This window comes from Gasterosteus aculeatus, chromosome 5 (assembly GCF_964276395.1).
Source record: "Gasterosteus aculeatus chromosome 5, fGasAcu3.hap1.1, whole genome shotgun sequence".
Taxonomy (NCBI): Eukaryota; Metazoa; Chordata; class Actinopteri; order Perciformes; family Gasterosteidae; genus Gasterosteus; species Gasterosteus aculeatus.
In genome coordinates this window covers 2,011,549-2,034,509 of record NC_135692.1, presented here as the reverse complement: position 1 = coordinate 2,034,509, position 22,961 = coordinate 2,011,549, and the positions used below count along the sequence as shown (strand labels likewise).

At 44.3% G+C, this 22,961-nt stretch overlaps 18 non-coding genes across 18 annotated transcripts; all 18 read left to right on the top strand.

The window, feature by feature from the left end:
- Positions 1–60: 60 nt before the first annotated feature.
- trnas-uga (transfer RNA serine (anticodon UGA)) lies at positions 61–142 on the top strand. Its single transcript has one exon. It is a non-coding gene; the product is annotated as a tRNA-Ser (tRNA).
- A 255-nt stretch (positions 143–397) lies between these two features.
- Positions 398–469, top strand: trnaa-ugc (transfer RNA alanine (anticodon UGC)). Its single transcript has one exon. It is a non-coding gene; the product is annotated as a tRNA-Ala (tRNA).
- A 245-nt stretch (positions 470–714) lies between these two features.
- Positions 715–796, top strand: trnas-uga (transfer RNA serine (anticodon UGA)). The gene has a single exon. It is a non-coding gene; the product is annotated as a tRNA-Ser (tRNA).
- Positions 797–1,051: 255 nt separating this feature from the next.
- Positions 1,052–1,123, top strand: trnaa-ugc (transfer RNA alanine (anticodon UGC)). Its single transcript has one exon. It is a non-coding gene; the product is annotated as a tRNA-Ala (tRNA).
- Positions 1,124–1,367: 244 nt separating this feature from the next.
- Positions 1,368–1,449, top strand: trnas-uga (transfer RNA serine (anticodon UGA)). The gene has a single exon. It is a non-coding gene; the product is annotated as a tRNA-Ser (tRNA).
- Positions 1,450–1,704: 255 nt separating this feature from the next.
- trnaa-ugc (transfer RNA alanine (anticodon UGC)) lies at positions 1,705–1,776 on the top strand. Its single transcript has one exon. It is a non-coding gene; the product is annotated as a tRNA-Ala (tRNA).
- A 245-nt stretch (positions 1,777–2,021) lies between these two features.
- On the top strand, positions 2,022–2,103 carry trnas-uga (transfer RNA serine (anticodon UGA)). Its single transcript has one exon. It is a non-coding gene; the product is annotated as a tRNA-Ser (tRNA).
- Positions 2,104–2,358: 255 nt separating this feature from the next.
- On the top strand, positions 2,359–2,430 carry trnaa-ugc (transfer RNA alanine (anticodon UGC)). The gene has a single exon. It is a non-coding gene; the product is annotated as a tRNA-Ala (tRNA).
- Positions 2,431–2,675: 245 nt separating this feature from the next.
- On the top strand, positions 2,676–2,757 carry trnas-uga (transfer RNA serine (anticodon UGA)). The gene has a single exon. It is a non-coding gene; the product is annotated as a tRNA-Ser (tRNA).
- Positions 2,758–3,012: 255 nt separating this feature from the next.
- trnaa-ugc (transfer RNA alanine (anticodon UGC)) lies at positions 3,013–3,084 on the top strand. Its single transcript has one exon. It is a non-coding gene; the product is annotated as a tRNA-Ala (tRNA).
- Positions 3,085–3,329: 245 nt separating this feature from the next.
- trnas-uga (transfer RNA serine (anticodon UGA)) lies at positions 3,330–3,411 on the top strand. The gene has a single exon. It is a non-coding gene; the product is annotated as a tRNA-Ser (tRNA).
- A 255-nt stretch (positions 3,412–3,666) lies between these two features.
- On the top strand, positions 3,667–3,738 carry trnaa-ugc (transfer RNA alanine (anticodon UGC)). The gene has a single exon. It is a non-coding gene; the product is annotated as a tRNA-Ala (tRNA).
- Positions 3,739–3,983: 245 nt separating this feature from the next.
- Positions 3,984–4,065, top strand: trnas-uga (transfer RNA serine (anticodon UGA)). The gene has a single exon. It is a non-coding gene; the product is annotated as a tRNA-Ser (tRNA).
- Positions 4,066–4,320: 255 nt separating this feature from the next.
- trnaa-ugc (transfer RNA alanine (anticodon UGC)) lies at positions 4,321–4,392 on the top strand. Its single transcript has one exon. It is a non-coding gene; the product is annotated as a tRNA-Ala (tRNA).
- Positions 4,393–4,637: 245 nt separating this feature from the next.
- Positions 4,638–4,719, top strand: trnas-uga (transfer RNA serine (anticodon UGA)). The gene has a single exon. It is a non-coding gene; the product is annotated as a tRNA-Ser (tRNA).
- Positions 4,720–4,974: 255 nt separating this feature from the next.
- Positions 4,975–5,046, top strand: trnaa-ugc (transfer RNA alanine (anticodon UGC)). Its single transcript has one exon. It is a non-coding gene; the product is annotated as a tRNA-Ala (tRNA).
- Positions 5,047–5,291: 245 nt separating this feature from the next.
- Positions 5,292–5,373, top strand: trnas-cga (transfer RNA serine (anticodon CGA)). Its single transcript has one exon. It is a non-coding gene; the product is annotated as a tRNA-Ser (tRNA).
- A 254-nt stretch (positions 5,374–5,627) lies between these two features.
- trnaa-ugc (transfer RNA alanine (anticodon UGC)) lies at positions 5,628–5,699 on the top strand. Its single transcript has one exon. It is a non-coding gene; the product is annotated as a tRNA-Ala (tRNA).
- Positions 5,700–22,961: the final 17,262 nt, after the last annotated feature.

The window sequence follows — 22,961 nt, the reverse complement described above, 5'->3', positions numbered from 1 at the left end:
TCAGCCACTTAGCCAGTATCTGATATTTGCGAAAAGTCGATTTTATTTTCAACATTGTGGGTTGTTGTGGCCGAGAGGTTAAGGCGATGGACTTGAAATCCATTGGGGTCTCCCCGCGCAGGTTCGAGTCCTGCCAGCAACGAAATTCACTTTAGAGCGCTCTGGTCCGAGCAAAGAGTCATTTTTTGAGTCATTTTGTGATCTCCATACGTTAAAGTCCCACTTTGAAAGTCCAAATTCCCAAGGATTTTTATTTAAAGTGACGCATTCAGTCTTCCCAAGTTGGCTTTCTGCCAGTCATAGTAGGTTTTCCCTTGGAAACGTCCCCATTCATTCTTCTTTTCTCACACTTTTCCCTTTATATACGGAAAACAAAGTAATTTTTGGCAATTTTGCAGGGGATGTAGCTCAGTGGTAGAGCACATGCTTTGCATGTATGAGGTCCTGGGTTCAATCCCCAGCATCTCCATTAGATATTATGCTCAAATTTAAAAGGTGTTTCTGCTAAGTTGTTGGGAAATCTCATGATATGAGGAGCCATCAAATGTACTGTCCAACAAGGGAAAAAAAGCACCAACTATAATTTACCAGGTAAATACCACACACTTACCTAATTATGTGTGTTCCAGAATTGTTCACATGGCAGTCTACACATCAGCCACTTAGCCAGTATCTGATATTTGCGAAAAGTCGATTTTATTTTCAACATTGTGGGTTGTTGTGGCCGAGAGGTTAAGGCGATGGACTTGAAATCCATTGGGGTCTCCCCGCGCAGGTTCGAGTCCTGCCAGCAACGAAATTCACTTTAGAGCGCTCTGGTCCGAGCAAAGAGTCATTTTTTGAGTCATTTTGTGATCTCCATACGTTAAAGTCCCACTTTGAAAGTCCAAATTCCCAAGGATTTTTATTTAAAGTGACGCATTCAGTCTTCCCAAGTTGGCTTTCTGCCAGTCATAGTAGGTTTTCCCTTGGAAACGTCCCCATTCATTCATCTTTTCTCACACTTTTCCCTTTATATACGGAAAACAAAGTAATTTTTGCCAATTTTGCAGGGAATGTAGCTCAGTGGTAGAGCGCATGCTTTGCATGTATGAGGTCCTGGGTTCAATCCCCAGCATCTCCATTAGATATTATGCTGAAATTTAAAAGGTGTTTCTGCTAAGTTGTTGGGAAATCTCATGATATGAGGAGCCATCAAATGTACTGTCCAACAAGGGAAAAAAAGCACCAACTATAATTTACCAGGTAAATACCACACCCTTACCTAATTATGTGTGTTCCAGAATTGTTCACATGGCGGTCTACACATTGCCACTTAGCCAGTATCTGATATTTCCGAAAAGTCGATTTTATTTTCAACATTGTGGGTTGTTGTGGCCGAGAGGTTAAGGCGATGGACTTGAAATCCATTGGGGTCTCCCCGCGCAGGTTCGAGTCCTGCCAGCAACGAAATTCACTTTAGAGCGCTCTGGTCCGAGCAAAGAGTCATTTTTTGAGTCATTTTGTGATCTCCATACGTTAAAGTCCCACTTTGAAAGTCCAAATTCCCAAGGATTTTTATTTAAAGTGACGCATTCAGTCTTCCCAAGTTGGCTTTCTGCCAGTCATAGTAGGTTTTCCCTTGGAAACGTCCCCATTCATTCTTCTTTTCTCACACTTTTCCCTTTATATCCGGAAAACAAAGTAATTTTTGCCAATTTAGCAGGGGATGTAGCTCAGTGGTAGAGCGCATGCTTTGCATGTATGAGGTCCTGGGTTCAATCCCCAGCATCTCCATTAGATATTATGCTCAAATTTAAAAGGTGTTTCTGCTAAGTTGTTGGGAAATCTCATGATATGAGGAGCCATCAAATGTACTGTCCAACAAGGGAAAAAAAGCACCAACTATAATTTACCAGGTAAATACCACACCCTTACCTAATTATGTGTGTTCCAGAATTGTTCACATGGCGGTCTACACATCAGCCACTTAGCCAGTATCTGATATTTGCGAAAAGTCGATTTTATTTTCAACATTGTGGGTTGTTGTGGCCGAGAGGTTAAGGCGATGGACTTGAAATCCATTGGGGTCTCCCTGCGCAGGTTCGAGTCCTGCCAGCAACGAAATTCACTTTAGAGCGCTCTGGTCCGAGCAAAGAGTCATTTTTTGAGTCATTTTGTGATCTCCATACGTTAAAGTCCCACTTTGAAAGTCCAAATTCCCAAGGATTTTTATTTAAAGTGACGCATTCAGTCTTCCCAAGTTGGCTTTCTGCCAGTCATAGTAGGTTTTCCCTTGGAAACGTCCCCATTCATTCTTCTTTTCTCACACTTTTCCCTTTATATACGGAAAACAAAGTAATTTTTGGCAATTTTGCAGGGGATGTAGCTCAGTGGTAGAGCACATGCTTTGCATGTATGAGGTCCTGGGTTCAATCCCCAGCATCTCCATTAGATATTATGCTCAAATTTAAAAGGTGTTTCTGCTAAGTTGTTGGGAAATCTCATGATATGAGGAGCCATCAAATGTACTGTCCAACAAGGGAAAAAAAGCACCAACTATAATTTACCAGGTAAATACCACACACTTACCTAATTATGTGTGTTCCAGAATTGTTCACATGGCAGTCTACACATCAGCCACTTAGCCAGTATCTGATATTTGCGAAAAGTCGATTTTATTTTCAACATTGTGGGTTGTTGTGGCCGAGAGGTTAAGGCGATGGACTTGAAATCCATTGGGGTCTCCCCGCGCAGGTTCGAGTCCTGCCAGCAACGAAATTCACTTTAGAGCGCTCTGGTCCGAGCAAAGAGTCATTTTTTGAGTCATTTTGTGATCTCCATACGTTAAAGTCCCACTTTGAAAGTCCAAATTCCCAAGGATTTTTATTTAAAGTGACGCATTCAGTCTTCCCAAGTTGGCTTTCTGCCAGTCATAGTAGGTTTTCCCTTGGAAACGTCCCCATTCATTCATCTTTTCTCACACTTTTCCCTTTATATACGGAAAACAAAGTAATTTTTGCCAATTTTGCAGGGAATGTAGCTCAGTGGTAGAGCGCATGCTTTGCATGTATGAGGTCCTGGGTTCAATCCCCAGCATCTCCATTAGATATTATGCTCAAATTTAAAAGGTGTTTCTGCTAAGTTGTTGGGAAATCTCATGATATGAGGAGCCATCAAATGTACTGTCCAACAAGGGAAAAAAAGCACCAACTATAATTTACCAGGTAAATACCACACACTTACCTAATTATGTGTGTTCCAGAATTGTTCACATGGCAGTCTACACATCAGCCACTTAGCCAGTATCTGATATTTCCGAAAAGTCGATTTTATTTTCAACATTGTGGGTTGTTGTGGCCGAGAGGTTAAGGCGATGGACTTGAAATCCATTGGGGTCTCCCCGCGCAGGTTCGAGTCCTGCCAGCAACGAAATTCACTTTAGAGCGCTCTGGTCCGAGCAAAGAGTCATTTTTTGAGTCATTTTGTGATCTCCATACGTTAAAGTCCCACTTTGAAAGTCCAAATTCCCAAGGATTTTTATTTAAAGTGACGCATTCAGTCTTCCCAAGTTGGCTTTCTGCCAGTCATAGTAGGTTTTCCCTTGGAAACGTCCCCATTCATTCTTCTTTTCTCACACTTTTCCCTTTATATACGGAAAACAAAGTAATTTTTGGCAATTTTGCAGGGGATGTAGCTCAGTGGTAGAGCACATGCTTTGCATGTATGAGGTCCTGGGTTCAATCCCCAGCATCTCCATTAGATATTATGCTCAAATTTAAAAGGTGTTTCTGCTAAGTTGTTGGGAAATCTCATGATATGAGGAGCCATCAAATGTACTGTCCAACAAGGGAAAAAAAGCACCAACTATAATTTACCAGGTAAATACCACACACTTACCTAATTATGTGTGTTCCAGAATTGTTCACATGGCAGTCTACACATCAGCCACTTAGCCAGTATCTGATATTTGCGAAAAGTCGATTTTATTTTCAACATTGTGGGTTGTTGTGGCCGAGAGGTTAAGGCGATGGACTTGAAATCCATTGGGGTCTCCCCGCGCAGGTTCGAGTCCTGCCAGCAACGAAATTCACTTTAGAGCGCTCTGGTCCGAGCAAAGAGTCATTTTTTGAGTCATTTTGTGATCTCCATACGTTAAAGTCCCACTTTGAAAGTCCAAATTCCCAAGGATTTTTATTTAAAGTGACGCATTCAGTCTTCCCAAGTTGGCTTTCTGCCAGTCATAGTAGGTTTTCCCTTGGAAACGTCCCCATTCATTCATCTTTTCTCACACTTTTCCCTTTATATACGGAAAACAAAGTAATTTTTGGCAATTTTGCAGGGGATGTAGCTCAGTGGTAGAGCGCATGCTTTGCATGTATGAGGTCCTGGGTTCAATCCCCAGCATCTCCATTAGATATTATGCTCAAATTTAAAAGGTGTTTCTGCTAAGTTGTTGGGAAATCTCATGATATGAGGAGCCATCAAATGTACTGTCCAACAAGGGAAAAAAAGCACCAACTATAATTTACCAGGTAAATACCACACACTTACCTAATTATGTGTGTTCCAGAATTGTTCACATGGCAGTCTACACATCAGCCACTTAGCCAGTATCTGATATTTGCGAAAAGTCGATTTTATTTTCAACATTGTGGGTTGTTGTGGCCGAGAGGTTAAGGCGATGGACTTGAAATCCATTGGGGTCTCCCCGCGCAGGTTCGAGTCCTGCCAGCAACGAAATTCACTTTAGAGCGCTCTGGTCCGAGCAAAGAGTCATTTTTTGAGTCATTTTGTGATCTCCATACGTTAAAGTCCCACTTTGAAAGTCCAAATTCCCAAGGATTTTTATTTAAAGTGACGCATTCAGTCTTCCCAAGTTGGCTTTCTGCCAGTCATAGTAGGTTTTCCCTTGGAAACGTCCCCATTCATTCATCTTTTCTCACACTTTTCCCTTTATATACGGAAAACAAAGTAATTTTTGCCAATTTTGCAGGGAATGTAGCTCAGTGGTAGAGCGCATGCTTTGCATGTATGAGGTCCTGGGTTCAATCCCCAGCATCTCCATTAGATATTATGCTGAAATTTAAAAGGTGTTTCTGCTAAGTTGTTGGGAAATCTCATGATATGAGGAGCCATCAAATGTACTGTCCAACAAGGGAAAAAAAGCACCAACTATAATTTACCAGGTAAATACCACACCCTTACCTAATTATGTGTGTTCCAGAATTGTTCACATGGCGGTCTACACATCAGCCACTTAGCCAGTATCTGATATTTCCGAAAAGTTGATTTTATTTTCAACATTGTGGGTTGTTGTGGCCGAGAGGTTAAGGCGATGGACTCGAAATCCATTGGGGTCTCCCCGCGCAGGTTCGAGTCCTGCCAGCAACGAAATTCACCTTAGAGCGCTCCGTTCCCAGCAAAGACTAATTTTTGAGTCATTTTTTGATCTCCACACGTCAAAGTCCCACTTTGAAAGTCCAAATTCCCAAGGATTTTTATTTAAAGTGATGCATTCAGTCTTCCCAAGTTGGCTTTCTGCCAGTCATAGTAGGTTTTCCCTTGGAAACGTCCCCATTCATTCTTCTTTTCTCACACTTTTTCCTTTATATACGGAAAATAAAGACATTTTTGCCAATTTTGCAGGGGATGTAGCTCAGTGGTAGAGCGCATGCTTTGCATGTATGAGGTCCTGGGTTCAATCCCCAGCATCTCCATTAGATATTATGCTCAAATTTAAAAGGTGTTTCTGTTAAATTGTTGGGAAATCTCATGATATGAGGAGCCATCAAATGTACCGTCCAACAAGGGAAAAAAAGCACCAATTTACCAATTAAATACTACACCCTTACCTAATTATGTGTGTTACGTGTAGAGATTTGTGCCTCTTGCCCTCACCTTTTTTTTGTTTGTCCTGCAGGTGAGGGGCGGAGTATTGGCTGGCCCTGCCTCCAGAGCACCCCGGTATTGGCCCACACTCCGGCCAATCCGATATGGAGGGCAACTATAAAGCCTCTCACTGTGCTCTCTCTCGGGGCTTGCTTTTTTTTCCATTGAGGTTTGTGGTGGGGGAAGTGGGACTGAGGTAAGGCTGGGGTACCCTGTACACACCCACATACACGCAGAGTTACTGTTGTTATTCCACTAGGTTATGGGTTGTTGCCACCGATGTATTTCTGTTATGTTGAGCATTTGTAGAATAGAGTCAGGTCTTTTGTTTTCCTTTTTCTTTCCACCGAGTTGAGCTAGGCCTGGTTTTATTGTACTTTGATAATTTTGTTTGGCACAACCCCCACAGTACACTTTCCCCCCCCCCACCTTTTCCCAACCTGCCCGTTATGTTCTTTTTTTTGTAAATAAACCTACTTTTCTTTAACTGCCTCACACGGTTCCTGTTTTATTCCCCCATTGGATGTCAGCGTTTCCCTCTTAACCGGAGGAAACGTAACAAGTGGGGGCTCGTCCGGGATATACCTGTTTTTTTCTTCTTCTGACAACCAATGGGAAATTATACATGGGGTTTGTTTGGCATGTGATTGAAAATGAGTTTCAATTTACAAGATTTTGTTGACAATCCCTCTTTGGAAAAGGTTGATGTGTGTCGCAAGGATGATTTATTGTGTATTGCAGCACACTTTGATATTACTGTTCACAAGTACGGACTTAAGAAAGAAATAAAGACGCAGGTCCTAGAAAAATTAGTTGATTTAAATGTCCTTAGTCCTGCCCAGTCCGTGGCTGAAGTTTCAACTAATGATGTTCCTTCTACTACGGCAGGGGTTTTTTCTCAGAGTGCCGAGGAGACCGCAGCATTATTCACACCTCCTGCAGACCGTGCTGGGAAGTCTGCCCCAGCTACGTTACCTCGTTTTGATCCTTTCTCTCCTTCACACCCTCCGGGGTTCAGTTCGAGTTCCAAGCTGAAGGTTCGCTTGACTCGCCTTCAGCTGGAGGCCCAAGAAAAAGAGTCCATGCGTAAGGCAGAGTATGATCTCCGCCTACAGGTACGAAAGTTAGAAATTGAAGCGGATAAAGAAGTAAGACTAAAGCAACTTGAGGTTGAGGCTCTGAAAATCTCTTCCAGTCACTCGTTGAACATGTCCGACCGGTCGACACCTTTTCAAACGGTAGCCGGTAAGCAAAGTTTTGATGTCAGTAAAAATATTTCTCTGGTGCCAGCATTTCGGGAGGCCGAAGTCGATTCATATTTCAGTGCTTTTGAACGAATAGCCTCCGCACTCGACTGGCCGAGGGACATGTGGCCTATCCTCCTCCAATGCAAACTGATTGGAAAAGCACAAGAGGTAGTCTCTGCCCTTTCCTTACAAGATAGTTTGCAGTATGATTCATTAAAGGAGGCCATTTTGCGTGCTTATGAACTTGTTCCTGAAGCCTATCGGCAGAAATTTAGGAATCACAGAAAATCTAATGATCAGACTTTTGTTGAGTTTGCACGGGAAAAGGGCACCCTCTTCGATAAGTGGTGTGCCGCCAGTGATGTCAAAAATGACTTTGAGTCACTTCGCCAGCTTGTTCTGTTGGAAGAATTTAAAGGCTCTTTGCCAGATAAGGTGGTGATGTTCTTGAATGAACAGAAGGTGTCGTCAATATCCAAGGCTGCTGTCCTTGCAGATGAGTTTGTGCTAACACATAAGAATGTCTTTGTATCTGCCCCTCGATCTGACAGAACTTTTGTTTCACGTTCAACCAGACCTGGTTCTGGTTATTCTGCCTCTGAACAGGCAAAAGGACCCTGGTCGCACACACAAGAGAACCGTGAGTGTTTCTATTGCCACAAAGAAGGCCATGTTGTTGCTGACTGTTTGACGTTGAAACGGAAACAGCAATCTTCCCTGGCTTCCCAGCAAAAGGATGTGTGTTTGATTAAAACACTTCCAACGCTTGTTACTGAACAGTCTGAGGACGTTAAGGATAAACCTGATCCTTGTTTCAAACCGTTTATCTCAGAAGGCTTTGTGTCGTTAACTAGCAATCCAAAAGACCAGAAAGTGGTCACCTTACTGAGAGACTCAGCTGGTTCTCAGTCAATCATTAGGGATGGGGTCTTACCATTGTCATCTTTTACCTCCTGTCAGTCTAGTGTTAAACTCCGGGGGGTTGGGATGGTTAATATACTTGCGCCACTACATAGAATCCATCTTCAGTGTCCTCTACTTAGTGGGTGGTTCGACGTTGCAGTACTCCCTGACTTGCCTGTTGCTGGTGTTGATTTCCTCTTATGTAATGATATTGCTGGGGGAAAGGTGAGTTCAACTCCTGTGGTTATGGACGTTCCTGTTGTAACAGACCCTGCTGGTGACAGCCAAGATTCTTCGGAGATTTTCCCGGCTTGTGCAGTCACAAGGGCTCAGACCAAGAAATACGGAGCTGACCTGTCTGACTCATTCATCTTTGTAGATCAGCCGTCTGGTACTGAAACTCTGTCGGAGGATCAGTCAGTGTTTAAATCAAACCATGAGCAGTCTGGTATCTCAAGGATGGAGGCAGTGGAGCTGCCAGCCACAAGAGAGGAGTTTATGGCAGCCCAACAGAGTGATAAGACACTACAAAACTGTTTTTCATCTGTTCTCAGTGTTGAAGATGCTAAGGAAAAGAAAGTGGCCTACCTCATGGATCATGGATTGCTGGTTCGCCATTGGAGTGGCAATGACTTAGATGGGGGGGCCTGGAATGTAACCTATCAAGTTGTTGTCCCCACGGCATATCGATCTCAGGTTTTGTCTCTGGCTCATGACAACCCGTGGGCGGGACATCTAGGTATCACAAAGACTTATAATGGAGTCCTTCGACATTTTTTCTGGCCAGGACTCAAGGCTGACGTGGTGCGCCATTGCCGATTGTGTCATGTGTGTCAGGTAACTGGCAAACCGAACCAAGTGATTTCTCCTGCCCCACTCTGTCCCATACCAGTGATGGGTGAGCCATTTGAAAAAGTAATCGTTGACTGTGTGGGGCCGTTACCTAAGACCAAATCTGGCAACCAGTTTCTTTTAACCATAATGTGTGTTTCCACTAGGTTCCCAGAGGCTGTTCCGCTACGGAGGATCACGGCTCCAGTGGTCAGTAAAGCACTTATAAAGTTCTTCACGAAGTTTGGCCTTCCTAAGGTTGTTCAGACCGATCAAGGTACCAACTTCACGACTCGAGTGTTTGCCCAGGTACTGAAAACCTTGGGCATTAAGCACATAACGTCAAGCCCATACCATCCTGAAAGCCAAGGGGCACTAGAAAGGTTTCATCAGACCTTAAAGTCCATGCTCAGAAAGCATTGTTTTGAGAGTCAAAAGGACTGGGATGATGCTGTGCCATTTGTGTTGTTTGCTGCTCGCGAAGCTGTACAGGAGTCACTCGGATATAGTCCTGCCGAACTGGTGTTTGGACATCAGGTTCGTGGCCCCCTAAAACTTTTGAAAGAACAACTTCTCTTGCCTGAAGGGAAGGTCCATAGCATCCCTGATTATGTTGCGAAACTCAGAGCTCGGCTCCAGAGAGCCTGCTCTTTGGCCAGAGAATCGCTATCCTCTGCTCAGGTGAAAATGAAGAAATACTACGATCAGAAAGCCACTGCCCATTCGTTTCAACCTGGTGACAAGGTTTTGATTCTTTCTCCCATCTCTGGTTCTGCCCTGTCGTCGAAATTTTCCGGTCCCTATCTTGTGGAAAAGAAAGTCAGTGACACTAACTTCATCATTCAAACGCCCGATCGCAGACGGAGAAACAGATTATGTCATGTGAATATGATGAAGCCATATTTTACAGCAGAGAATGAAAGTGGAACGTCTGGACTTCCTAAAATACAAAATGTGTCAGCGGTATCTGCGTGCTCAGCAGAGAGCTCCACTGAGGAGGATGGGCTGGTTATGCGTAGTGCCACCCCACAGGGGTTAAGACTGAAAAACACTGAGCTACTTTCGGATTTGTCTAACTTTTTGTCCCACCTGCCTGATGACCATCGTGGTGATGTGGAGAATTTAATATCTGGCTTCCCATGCTTATTTGGTGATATACCCTCTCAAACTTCTGTCCTTATGCATGACATTGTTTTGACTAACCCGAAGCCCATCAAACAGCATGCTTATCGAGTAAATCCTGCAAAAAGGGAATGCATGAGGAAGGAGGTGAACTACCTTGTGGAAAATGGATTCGCGGTACCCAGCTCCAGTTCATGGAGCTCACCATGTGTCCTGGATGCGAAGTCCGACGGCAGCCAAAGGTTCTGTACTGACTTTCGTAAGGTGAATTCCGTGACTGTCCCTGATGCACATCCCTTACCCCTTATTGAAGACTGTATCGATGAGGTCGGTCCAGCAGAGTATGTCAGTAAACTTGACATGTTAAAGGGTTACTGGCAGGTTCCGTTAACCCCACGTGCCTCGGAGATCTCAGCTTTTGTCACCCCTGACAGTTTTCTTCAGTACACAGTAATGCCCTTTGGACTCTGCAATGCGCCTGCTACTTTTCAGAGACTTGTAAACAAGGTTTTGCGAGATGTTCCACACTGTAAGGCATACTTGGATGACATTGTTATATACTCTGATGATTGGAATTCTCACATGGCTACCTTAAGGGACGTTTTCAAACGTCTAGCTGAGGCGTCTCTGACTCTCAACCTCTCAAAGTGTGAATTTGGGAGGGGTTCTCTTTTGTATCTAGGTCAGCAGGTTGGTCGAGGCCAGGTGTGTCCTGCGGATGCAAAGATCAATGCAATCGCTGCCTTTCCTGAGCCAACCACCAGGCGGGAGTTGCGGCGGTTTCTTGGGATGGCCGGGTACTACCGCAGGTTTTGTAAAAACTTTTCTACGGTGGCCGCCCCATTGACTGCACTTACCAGTCCGTTGAAGCCATTTACTTGGTCTAGTGAGTGCCAACAGTCTTTTGAGGATCTCAAGTGGCTTCTCAGTTGTAACCCTGTCTTGTCTGCGCCAAACTTTTCCTTGCCATTTAAGTTAGAAGTTGATGCCAGCGCTGTGGGAGCAGGAGCTGTACTCCTACAGGAGGATTTCCAGGGCATCGACCATCCTGTGGCCTACTTTTCAAGGAAATTTGACAAACACCAACTAAAGTACTCCACAATAGAGAAAGAAACCCTTGCATTGTTGTATGCTTTGCAACATTTTGAAGTATATCTTGTCTCCACTGGTAAACCTATAAAGGTTTTCACTGACCACAACCCTCTAGTCTTCCTCTCCAGGATGTACAACAGTAACCACCGCCTAATGCGTTGGTCCCTGATTGTTCAGAACTACAACCTGGAGATTGTGCATAAAAAGGGTTCTGAAAATGTACTCGCCGATGCCCTGTCTCGTGCATTATAACTAAATGATTGTCCAAACCTTTGGTTGGACTTGTATGTGTGGGGGTGTTACGTGTAGAGATTTGTGCCTCTTGCCCTCACCTTTTTTTTGTTTGTCCTGCAGGTGAGGGGCGGAGTATTGGCTGGCCCTGCCTCCAGAGCACCCCGGTATTGGCCCACACTCCGGCCAATCCGATATGGAGGGCAACTATAAAGCCTCTCACTGTGCTCTCTCTCGGGGCTTGCTTTTTTTTCCATTGAGGTTTGTGGTGGGGGAAGTGGGACTGAGGTAAGGCTGGGGTACCCTGTACACACCCACATACACGCAGAGTTACTGTTGTTATTCCACTAGGTTATGGGTTGTTGCCACCGATGTATTTCTGTTATGTTGAGCATTTGTAGAATAGAGTCAGGTCTTTTGTTTTTCTTTTTCTTTCCACCGAGTTGAGCTAGGCCTGGTTTTATTGTACTTTGATAATTTTGTTTGGCACAACCCCCACAGTACACTTTCCCCCCCCCACCTTTTCCCAACCTGCCCGTTATGTTCTTTTTTTTGTAAATAAACCTACTTTTCTTTAACTGCCTCACACGGTTCCTGTTTTATTCCCCCATTGGATGTCAGCGTTTCCCTCTTAACCGGAGGAAACGTAACAATGTGTGTTCCAGAATTGTTCACATGGCAATCTAAATATCAGCCACTTAGCCAGTATCTGATATTCGTGAAAAGTCGATTTTATTTTCAACATTGTTGGTTGTTGTGGCCGAGAGGTTAAGGCGCAGGTTTGAGTCCTGCCAGCAAGGAAAATAGCTTTAGAGCGCTCTCTTCCGAGCAAAGAGTCATTTTTTGAGTCTCTCTTTGTGATCTCCATAGGTTAAAGTCCCACGTTGAAAGTCTAAATTCCCAAGTATTTTTATTTAAAGTGATGTATTCAGTCTTCCCAAGTTGGATTTCTGCCAGTCATAGTAGGTTTTCCCTTGGAAACGTCTCCTTTCATTCTTTTTTCTCACAGCTCTTCCTTTATGTACGCAAAAACAAATTAATTCTTGCCAGTTTTTTTTTCTCATAGTTCAATCTCCAGCATCTCCATTAGATATTATTCTTAAATTTAAAAGGGGTTTCATGTAAGTCGTAGGGAAATCTAATGATGAGAGGAGCCATCAAATATACCGTCCAACATAAGGTAGAAAATAGGTGAAAAAACACCCTTGTCTTTGTTCTAGGGGTCTTCAACAGCGCCCCCCCAGGGCAGTTTGCTCTCTCCACTTCTTTTCTTCCTCTACACCAACGACTACACCTTAGAGAATCAATTCGTCAAACTCCTGAAGTTATCAAAGGACTCAAGAGACGGGAGGTTAACTGGCTTGTATGTTTGACATATTTTGGCAATACATGTTTCCTGATTCCTGATTGACTTCTGGACAAACTCATAATTGTGGAAATGGCAGTGGAATTTAAGAGGAGCCCCCCAACACTTCTCCCTCACCATACTCAACAGCACTGTATCTGCCGAGGAGACCTTCCGGTTTCTGGGATCTAAAATCTCCTGGGACCTAAAGTGGGCCTCCAACATCAACACCATCTGGGAGAAGATCCAGCAGTGGTTGTACTGCGCTAGCTCAGAAAGTTCAACCTCCATCAGGACCTGCTGGCCCTGTTTTACTCTGCCCTCATCCAATCCAGTATTTAGCTTAGCAGATTGGCCACATCTACAAAACCTATAAAACCAAGCATCAAATTGTCTATTAAAATACATGTAAATGAAGTCATATAAAAAACATATACGATTGGTAACATCCTATCTCACTTATCCCACCCGCTCCACACATGTCCAGCACCTCGTCACAGGAGGCCTCTGGAACTGCCAGTCAGTTACTCGCAAGGCAGACTTCATCTCCGGCTTCGCTATCCAGCAGTCGCTTGACTTCCTCGCTCTCACCGAGACCTGGATCACACCTGAGAACACATCCACCCCAGCCGCTCTCTCCTCAGCCTTCTCCTTCAGCCACACACCGAGGCCCACTGGTAGGGGTGGTGGCACAGGTCTACTCATTTCACCCAAATGGAGCTTTTCTCTTTACCCTCTTCCACCATCCACCCCATTGTCCTTTGAATTCCATGCTGTAACAGTTACTCACCCGGTGCAATTAGCCATTGTTGTCCTTTACCGTCCGCCAGGCTCCTTGGGTCATTTCTTGGAAGAACTGGACATTCTCCTGTCCAACTTCCCTAAAATTGGCCCTCCGCTCATCCTCCTGGGTGACTTCAACATCCAGACAGAGAAGTCATCTGACCTCTTACACCTACTTTCTTCATTCGCTCTGTCACTCAGTCCCTCTTCTCCTACTCACAAATCCGGCAATCACCTTGACTACATCTTCACTAGAAACTGCTCTACCACTAACCTCTCTGTAACTCCACTTCATGTGTCTGACCACTTCTTCATCTCTTACTCTCTCCCACTCTCCATAACTAACAACCCTGCCCCATTGACTGACTCTGTACCTGTTCGTCGCAATATTCGCTCCCTCTCTTCCTCCTCCCTGGCATCCTCTGTTCTATCAGCTCTCCCTTCTACTGACTCCTTCTCACTCTTGCATCCGAACGCTGCTGCTGAGACTCTCAACTCTTTCCTCCTCTCTAGACTCTCTCTGCCCTCTTATGACCCGACGGACTGGCAAATCCCCTCCGGCTCCGTGTCTGTCTCAACCGGTGCGTGCCATGGAGATGGCGTAAATATAAACGACATGATGAACTGCTTGAATTTCAATCTCCTCTCTCCTCTTTTTCTGCTTCTATCTCTGCTGCCAAAAGCTCTCTCTACCAATCCAGAATCGAATCTTCATTTTCTAACCCCAAAAAACTTTTCGATCTTCTCCAACCTCCTCGAACCCCTTAGTCCTCCTCCCCCCTCCTCCCTTCTTCCAGATGACTTTGTCAACTACTTTACCAAGAAAATAGCTGACATACGCTCCTCTTTCTCAAACCCACCTCCTACTTCTTGTGTCCCAGTGACTTCACCTCTATCGCCATCACTTTCCTCTTTCACCCCCCTGTCTCCTAACCAAATTCTTACCCTAGTAACCTCTGTCCGACCACCTGCCCTCTTGACCCCATTCCATCACATCTTCTACAATCTATCGCTCCTAACCTTCTTCCTTTCCTCACCTGTCTCATCAACAATGCTCTGTTATCTGGCTGTTTTCCCTGAGTTAACCCTCTCCTAAAGAAACCTACCCTCAACCGTTCTGAAGAAAACAACTACAGACCGGTCTCTCTTCTTCCCTTTTTGTCCAAAACTCTTGAACGTGCTATCTTTAACCAACTCTCCTCCTATGTCCACCGTAACAACCTCCTTGACCCCCACCAGTCAGGCTTCAAGGCAGGCCATTCCACAGAGACTGCTCTCCTCGCTGTCTCAGAGCAACTCCACACTGCTAGAGCCGCCTCTCTCTCCTCTGTCCTCATCCTTCTGGACGTCTCTGCTGCATTTGACACGGTCAACCACCAGATCCTTATTTCCTCCCTTCAGGAACTTGGTGTCTCAGGCTCTGCTCTCTCCCTTCTCTCGTCCAACTACTATATATATATATATATATATATATATATATATATATATATATATATATATTTACGTTTGTCCATACGCTGTGACATTACTGTGTGCGTGCTTACACAGGTACGCCCCCCAGCGTTATTTCCGTTTGATCCCCACAGACTCGTCAGCTGTTTGGCCTCCTGGTCTCTTCTACCAGGCCAAGTCACCAGCTGCAGCCCGCTGAATACCATCACAGGAACGATCCCAGGGGCATAGAAAGGTGTAGCATCTGTCTTGACTAGGAACCGACACACTATTTTCAGCCTTTTAGTTTAATTCTCTATATTTAGGTTTGTCCCTGTTAATCGGTAGGCAGCTGCCTATTTCAAACCAGACAGACGGTTGCGTGCACGGACTGTGGCGTGCACAACTTGACATTCAACGCAATCTATTTTGTGACCCAAAGACTTATTTTAGAAGTCTTTCCACCTGTGTGTAAAACAAAGGATTGTGGATGTAGAATCTTTCAAGGAAGGAGAACAAAGTTGTCACATGTTTTCTGTCTGACAGAAGCTTTATTTTCTCATTGGAAACATAATGTTATTCCACCAGTGAAAAAAGATATGCAGCCCCGTAAAGTGCATGTGGGCTGGATCCTAATGGCTGATATGCATCACTGTGGATAACATTGAATTAACTAGACCTGAAGATCAAATTGAGCCATTATTTAAAAATCAGTTATCAAAGCTAATGGAGTTTTAAAGCTTTAATTAATGACACTATGGAGATGATTGTGTAATGTCCATTCAACTGTTTTTCTTTTTCTTCCAGCCAAAGCGTTCACGTAGGAGCTGTAATGCTTTTGCACTTGCTGTGATGGGACAAACACTGTGTTCCTCATTATTCATTATTCATTTAAACTGGTAGCTCAGGTAACCTGGTAACCTGCAATGTATCATACAACAGAAGGACTCTGCAGGGATCCTTCAGTGGATCTCTGGCTGCAGAGTGATGTTTGCAGAACTTCCTTTCAAGTGTTTCCTCTGCGAGGAACCACTGGCCACGGCTTTGTCTTGGAATTCTTCTTCTGGCGTCTCCACACACAGCGAGTGCGTTTTATCACACACACAACATCTTAAGTCAACTGTGTGGAACATTTGTCATGAGCCTGCTGTCTGCAGCCCCATTTGTCGTTGCCTGTAACATATCAATGCGTTGTACTTATTGGAATTTTCTTCATGCTTTTCACACCGACGCAATTTCATAAGTGGACCTTTTTGTCTACACTGGTGTTTTAGGATACAACATATATGTTGTTTATAAACAGACCGAATGTCTTTTTTTGTGTAAAGGAATACAGTTCCCTTTTTTTCTTCTTCTAATTACTTAGCATTGTAGGATCTTAGAAACAAATTGACGACCCGGTTCATAACATTTATAAAAATACATATAGTGTACACCAGAATACAGCCATGATTCTGAAACTGTGTAATCAATAAAGTAATGACAATATTGTAAAACCACTCTAATTCTGCAACTGTAATAGAATAAAAATCAATGTACAGTTATGATTGTATTTGATGTAATGTAATCAACTGGAATGCATTATGTAATACTTGAACAACAACTGATATTGACTAAGGATCATTCGAAATCCGAGTTACATTGAACTCACCAGAAGACCACTCCCAGAGGTGTGGACACTGACTTTCACTCCTTTAAGCATTGTTGTAAATACCTGTAGGAACCATTGTTCTAGAGTTCGCTGGTGGAGGAGAGAAACGGGCACTAGGGATGGTCAAAGCACTGACCTGGGGCCTGTTGGTTGCTGAGACCAGCGGCTCCTCAGCTGAGATGTTTTTTTTTACCACAACGCCATCTCTTTTATTAAATACATTTCATTTAACCTTTTGATCTGTGATGCCCTCTGTCCGTCCGGCGTTTCTTCATTTTTGAATACAACAGCATCCATTCCGTTATGTCGCCACGTCAGCCGACTCCTGGCTCGTTGTGATCTGAGTGGATAACCACAGCGCACATCTGCCCCATCAACACGTAAACTCACAGCCGTGCATCTTTCATCCGCCCTCTCGGCACAAAGAAGAGTGAGAATCCTTTTTCCTTTTTTCCACCAGCAAAGCTCAGAGTTTGTTTGACCCGCTGTTCTTTACAGGTAATGAAGGTACCGGTACGCGCGACGGCCCGCCGGGGGTCTTTGTGTGAAGTGCACTGTACGAGGGTCTGGAGACGTCGCCGCCTGTTTCCCACACTGAATGAATGGTGTGTTTTAGGATGAGTAAAAGCTAATGGAACGAGCCACACACACACACACACACACACACACACACTGCTCCACCTCGCCGTCCACTCAGCTGCTGCCAGACAACATTTGGAGTTCAATTTCACTTTTTGGCAAGATTGTATGAAGTGGCTTTTAAGACAACTTTGAGCCGTTCGGCCGCGTACGTGGCAGCTTGTGAGAGTTCAAAGACGCATCGGAGGCCATCGATGTCACAAAATACATTATCGGCCGCTGCGGACACACCTGGGGGGGGGGGGGGGGGGTTGGGCACTCTACTGACTTTGCCACACAAGCGTGTACAACACACAAATGGCTTAACCTTATCAACCTAACACAACTGGATGTGTGTGCAGTTGAAACGGTTTCCAGTGTGGCTGTATCAGTGCGCACACAGATTACCACACAGAGACTCGACTCCGGCGCCTGCGTGTCCGTTTTATTGTCCCCCTCTGTGTTGTGTCATATGGAAGATCAACTTGGCATTAGCAGTTTTGCTTTGGTTGGTATTAGTCATTTGGTTATTTGGTTAGTTGCCATAGAAACATGAATATTGAACCACCTAGTGTGCGCAGATCTGTTCCACATCCTGTGACTGGTTCAAATCCCAATTAGCGAATCACATAACAGGAGCGGACGAGGGAAAGAGCCCCGCTGCTTGTTCCGTGTCGCCAACACCAACAAGTTCTTACAAGTGTGACGGTTACTTTACGGTGAGAACATCATTACACTGGTAAATCCTGGTGTGCCACGGTCTGCTAACTGCTCACTATCTGCAAAGCATGCAGTGCTTCATAGCAAATGTTTGCACTTTTTAAGCATTTGGATACCTGCCTTTAATCCCTTTCTGCATTACTCAAAAACGCACATTGCGCCCTAACGATAAAATAGCTGCCTGCTAGCCCAGAAGATCCATCAACGTAATAGAATGAGTAAATGTAAATGTGCAGCTCCATTTGCCATAACAATAGCTACTGCAGCTATCAGAGGTCGGCTCAATCTGTCCCCGCCGCACCGAGGCAGAGCGAGCGGGCCAGAATAATGTATTCAGTCAGGGAAATGGAATAAAGATGGTAGTTCCCAGCGATTTGGGAGGGTGTGTACAGTGTGTGTGTGTGTGTGTGTGTGTGTGTGTGTGTGTGTGTGCGTGTGTACGTCTGAGGCTGTAAAGCATGGATCTTTATCTGCCGGGCTAAATAAAATGAAGTCCCGTTTGCAGTGATAATAACAGAGTTGTTGGAAGATCAGGGCAGCAGAGATGTGTGTGTTTTAGTGAATGCGCGAGCGAGTGTGAAATGACAGCAAAATGAAATCAAACCACATCAAACATTTTCCCAATGTCATGCCGATGAAACATGGTCCGCTGTATGATGCTATCATCCAGACGGGGGCACTAGATCGTGCTTCATCTAGAAGCCTTTTAAGATGTCCTCTAATAGCTGTCCACTGTCATGGAGTCTGGTATGTGGTTCATCAGTGGTGCTCTGACCGCTTCGCTACAGCTATATCGATTGTTTTTAAACCGTGACTGCCCAGTGAGGACTTTTGGAGACCCCCCCCCCCCCCCCCCCCCCTCCTCATTCACATGACGACTTGCATCACAAACAGCTGTGTGGGACCCTTGGAATTGTAGCACATTGTTTGTTGCAGCTTTCGACCAGCATGCTTAACTACAGTAGCTATCGGTAAACATCTCCCATCCCATAATCATTCGAGTGGGGGTCGACGTAGCACAGGGGTAGAGAGGGTGTGCCTGGAACTGCAAGGTTGGCAGCTCGAGCCCCAACTGCTTCATGTCCCATGTTGAAGTGTCCCAGAGCAAGACACCTAACCACTAATTGCTCCCCGGGCAAAAATGTAAAGAGCCATGGGTTAAAAATCAATGTTAGTTGCTTTGGAAAAAAGTGTCAGCTAAATGACCTGTAAATTACAGTAATGAATCACCTGCAGTCATGAGGAAAGAAGCCTTTTCATTTGAGCTAGCGGTTTTCTTAGCGGTTCTGCCTTTTGCATTTTGTGGGATTGATGGGTTCTCCCCTCTGGTCCATGTGTATTTTGAATAATGATGCATTTCTTCTTTTTTGCCCAATGCACCCTGCTTTATAAACCACCAACCAAAAAGAAAAATACACCTAATCTGAAAGGATTTGCCGGCTATTGAAGCCAATTATAGTAACAGTTAAAAATGTTATTTAATTTAATTTCACACATCCTGTAGCATTCTGCATTCATGCTTAATTTTCCGTCTTTGTTGGAGTTTAAAAATCAAAACTTCCGTCTGTTATCTTCACCACATGATGAAGCGTGTGTCGATGCACCTGTTTGGGGAGAATCATCCTACTGTGAGGAAGCAACAGATGTGAGAAAGTGTTCCCTCCATCTACGGGCAAACTTCCAGAGGGCAGTGGTTCGCTTTCAAAAAGGTGTCATGGAGGTGGGGATTAACATAGCCCCTGCTGCTCCTAACAGCAGGCTCTTGTGTGCTGTCTAAATGTGGGTTAGACTCAGCTTGATGTGGAAAGAAGTGTCTCTGTGGCCTATGCACTTTATATTCAATGGGAGACCTGTGGAAGACAGGTGATTTTTGTATTTATGAAGTTTCTGGAAGCCCTTTACAATATGTCGTGACCCCCTATTGTTCTGATCTAAGAATCCATCAATTGTATTTGAATGTGTGGGGGAACTTTTCATGAAAATATCTCTGTCCTATTCAAAATTATAAGGTGGCCATAGTTCATCATTTTGATATAAATGTCCAGCAGATTTTTCCTGCCTGTTTTTAATTTTTAATATATTTATCGCAGTAATCCATCAATTTTCCTCATCCAACCTTCATCCCGTGGGAGAGTCCATTAGGTTATTACCACAACCTGCTTCACCGTCCAGGCCATGTTCACTCTTACTGAAAGTGTTGCTTTCCACTAAGGTGAAGTGCGTTAGAGGATTGCACAAACAAATCCAGTTAGTGGGCTCATGTGAAGAGCGGCAAATGAGCGCCGAGGTTGGATTGGACGGCAAAGGTAAATTATGTGAGCTACTTGACTCGTCCATTTATGACCTTCAATATGTATCAGTTCTATTGTAAACATTAACATACAGTAACAGGGCAAACATGGACTAGCTAGGCTTAGCTTTACCCAACCATCTGATCCTCAACAGGTCCAATATTACTACTACTCTGGTGGTGCATTGTGCACAAGATGGTCATAAAAGGTTTAAAAACTTTAGAGCTGTATAGGGTAAAATCTAGGGTCCTATTGTTGGGGTTTCTTTCTTTAAGACACATCAAATGAAACATTGCGATCATGGAGGTCACAGAAATCATACGTGCACAGCTGTAACCGGCTGACCATCATTATCGTCATCATGGCTTCCAATCGGCCTCACACCAATCACAGCCCAGTGTCTCCTCAAGGAGGCTCCTATTATGACTCCCTGCTCACTGATCCTATTACAGACCTCTGCTGGCAAAGCTTCCGGTTGGGGTGGTATTCAAAGTATGCTTTGGGCTCATTCCTTATGTGCTCCCTGTTACGTGCTCCCTGTTTTGCTTAGCAGATGCTTTAGGGAGCAGAGCCCCCAGCGCCAGGTTCAACTGTATTTCCATTTTGTTGCAATAAATGTATAAAATAATCTACACTCATCATAGATTATTTTATAATATATAATATTATATATTCTAAATATAAAAACATGACAGCGAGAGAGAGATTTCAATACAGAAATTGAAAACACAACAAAGCATCAAGAAAACAGAGAAACTCTTTGTTGCCTAAATATCACAGGCTTCTGTGGATGGTGGTTCTATCTGGTGGTGGTTCTATGTCGTAGTGGTTCTATGTGATGGTGGTTCTATGTGATGGTGGTTCTATCCGATGGTGGTTCTATGTGATGGTGGTTCTATGTCGTAGTGGTTCTATGTGATGGTGGTTCTATGTGAAGGTGGTTCTATGTGATGGTGGTTCTAGCTCAGGGGTGGGCAAACTACGGCCGGCAGGCCGGACTCGGCCCGTTGGGCGTTTTGATCCGTCCTGCAGAGTATTATGAATTATAAATTATAGTAACGACCGCTGTAACGCTTCTCCGTTCCCGACTTGAGTTTCCCAAAGCACGATGACTGCAAAAGACCAGCATCGATGTTTCTTAACTCAAGTCGGGAACGGAGAAGCGTTACAGCGGTCATGTACACCTAATATGCATTGTAGTCTGTCCATCAGGAGACGGATCCTCCTTCGCCGTTCTTCCTAAGGTTTCTTCTTTTTTTCCCCATGGAAGGGTTTTCATGTTTTGGGGTTTCGGGACAGAGGATGTCGCATGTGAACAGACTCCCCCTTGGTCTGATGACGTCGAAAAACCCCGGAACATCCAAAAAGGTTGTTTTAATTGATTATAGGAATCCTTAAAAAAAAGACAAAAAATGTTTTTTCCCCATTGTTTGGGGTTGGTAGACCACCACATTAACGTGTAGAAGACCTATCAAGTGGAATGTGTATACTAATGTCCCCTATAAGACACGTGAGACAAGTTTGTCCAGAGAAATGTGTCCCTCGCTGTGAATTACAACGTTCGTTTGAACATTATTTCTCTCAGATGACAGTCTTATTTTGCTCCTGTGCTCTTCAAGTGGAAGGAAATGATTTCTCAGTGCGTGTCAGAAGGACTTAGAACATTTGCGGCAAGAGGAAACAGGAATCGACTTATTGCCGTCTGGTGTGAGGAAGAGCGGCACCAAGGTCTTCACTCCACCATCATTTCATTTACCTCCTCAGTGGGGCATGCAGTGAAGGAACAAGGATGCTCTCTCTCCACAACAAGACAAGAAATCCTACATTTTGGCATTGTACCCCCCCCCCCTTCCCCCACCTGCTCCTTTGTCTCCCATTATCTGATGTTTGCTTGCTGTACATGCAAGCTGATGTTTGTATGTCTCAGGGTAGCCAATTAAAAGCTGGCCCGTGGCTAGGCTGCACTCAATAAAAGTGCACATCCATAATGCATTCATCCACACTCATGTGGTAATTCACCTGTGGACGGAATGACGTGCTGATCAAACGTTGTTGAGGCCTTGCACGCGTTGGCACATTAAGGACTTGGTATGCTGCTGAAGCTCAAGGAAAGAGGGAGAGCGGTTAATCCCTGTGGCCAGAAAGTCACGTACAAACATAATCACAGCCCTGACTTACTCCAGGCACACACACACACACATAGTCCTTTGAACGCACGCAATCCAATTATTGTCAACGCTAGCACGCCTGATGAAACAAAGAAACATGTTTTCGGCACGGAACCCTGAAGGTGCACTAAACACTTTTCTATCGCCTCTCAGCATGGCGACCGCTGAGCGGACGACTTTGACAGGATCTCATTTTCATATCAAATTCAGCATGTCATCTGCAAACATTATCAGAAAAAGGCTTTGTGACACGCGGGACGAGTCATTAATACAAATTAGGAATAACAATGGACCAAGAATACACCCCTGAGGAACCCCACATATTAGTCTAGCTTTGTTTGAATAACAACCTTTAACACAAACAAACTGTCTTCTGTTGGTAACATCAATTTTTAGCCATTTGTATGCAATATCATGGAATCCATATTTATGCAGCTTTTCTAATAGGATATTATGGTTGGTATGGTACTGTGTCGAAGGCTTTAGGAAGGTCTATGAAAATAGTGCACATAAAGTTATTACTGTCCAGCACTGAGATAACGTCATCAACAAGGTCAAGTAAAGACACGTATATGGAATGATTTTTATGGAAACCTTACTAGTGTCCATCCATTGTCCAACCGCTTATCCTGCACACAGGGTCGCGGGGGGGCTGGA